Below are 2,026 nucleotides of genomic sequence, written 5' to 3'. Positions count from 1 at the left end.
ATCTCCCAACAATTCATTAATCAATAGCAATTGTGCTTAAAATGACTGGATGCTTTTGCATACTTTGATGCAGCTGTGGTGTCTTCATTTTGCAGTTATGTGAGATAATGTTGTTCAGTGAATAATCGATGAGCGTGTAAATGTGTGACCTCACACAAAAGCGGCACCGCTCACAATCAGTTTTCCCTGTAATGTGTTACTCAGCCATTCGTTAGATCATCGGACTACAAAGGTGTGCTGTAATGGCCATAGTCATATGAAATATGAGACGGTAAGTCATTATCATAGCTGATATAATAGCCACATTCGACAACGGTATGCATAAACTTTTTGCCTGTTGAGGTGACAGTATTTTAACCTCCTACCTCTCCGTGGTCCACCATAGAACACATATAAACACATACCTGAAGTACTATCAATGAGGAAATTAGCAACCGTTAACAGTGTCTGAACGTCATTCTAAAGTTTATTGGCCAGTGTCATTCATGATGTGATTATGGCAGGTAATCTTACTTGTAGCTGGATGTAGATGTTAGGTAAATGCGTTCCCCTTCAACCTATACTGATAATGGTATCAAGCGATCACCATATGAAATGGAATTACTGATATAAGGAGAGAGTGAGAGAGAGAGAGAGAGGCTTGAAGCAATTCCAGTAGATAGTGTATTAACATGTTATGGTAACAGTGTAAAAACAACATAGAAAATAAAATGTTTAGTATTGTTAAGAATGCAAATATTTAGTAGAATGCTAATGGATATCAAAAACTAGTTCGGCAATTATTATCACTGACGGCATGAATATCGTAACCGTCCCCCCCCCCCTCCCCGTCCGGCGCCTGCCCTGGCCATCACTATGCCAAGCTCACCCCATGATCTAAGTAGGGGAGGTCAGCCAGACAGCGGGGAATCCCCGCCTGCATGACGTCACACCACCCCACTGCCTTCCCAATCCTTGCTCTCAAGGCTGGCTGCCTGGTGTCGGCCTGGACACGCTATCTGAGATTCGACCACAGTGTTTCATTCATAGCTTCATCTCTCCTATAGTATATTTCATGTCTTTATAACCATTTACCATAACAATAATCAATACGTCAATAAATCACATTAACGTCCGCCTGTTACATTCCACAGCAGGACTTAATTCATGCGTCTCCTATTTATCTATCTATCTATTTTTTTTTTATTTAATTGCACCTTCCCACCAAGGTGGGTTAGCGATACAACTAAGGAAAAGAAAAAACAAAATAACAAAAACCTTCACACACAAATACACATTCGATCACATTCTCACTCATCTATCTATCTATCAATCAATCTATCTATCTATCTATCTGTCTATCTATCTGTCTATTTATCTATCTATCAATCTATCTATCTATAAAACGCGAGCAACGTTTATGATGGCTCTTAGAGGGATAAATGAAGAGATCAATGTCATTTCCATCATTTATTTGTGTGAAAAAATACAACCATCATTATTGGTGTATATAATATTCATTCTCTCTCTCTCCCAGGGCTTGGTGCTGTGGTGTCTAGATCATGGTGTCCCCATTCATTCATTCATGCACGGAATGGGACAAACTGAACCCGCTCGCCACAGGGCTGATGTGACGTCACGCGGGCTCACGCAGCGTGCTGTCTGGCTGACCTCCCCTACTTAGATTATGGCTCACTCCTTAAGTAGCTCTCCCACCGGCTAGACCAGTTGCAGGAAACCGGTCGCATGGAATTGTTTTGTGCCACTGGTTGCACGGACCAAGGCCAGATAAGAATAGTATAATATATATTGTTGTATTATATACAATAGTATATATTTATATCATCATATATATTACCGTATTATAAAATTAATGTGGTCATATTATAAAGGAGGGTTGTTGTGTGGATGTGGATGTGATAGGAAGCGTTAGGAGGAATACACTGACGTGGTTTGGCCATGTGGAGAGGATGGAGGGTGAAAGACTGACGAAGAGAGTGTATGTGAGTGAGGTGGAGGGGAGCCGAGGATGAGATAGTGGAATGGG

Source organism: Coenobita brevimanus, chromosome 22 (genome assembly GCF_032717465.1).
Source record: "Coenobita brevimanus isolate Jiangsu-jjx chromosome 22, ASM3271746v2, whole genome shotgun sequence".
In the NCBI taxonomy this organism is placed as follows: Eukaryota; Metazoa; Arthropoda; class Malacostraca; order Decapoda; family Coenobitidae; genus Coenobita; species Coenobita brevimanus.
This window is presented reverse-complemented; position numbering follows the sequence as displayed.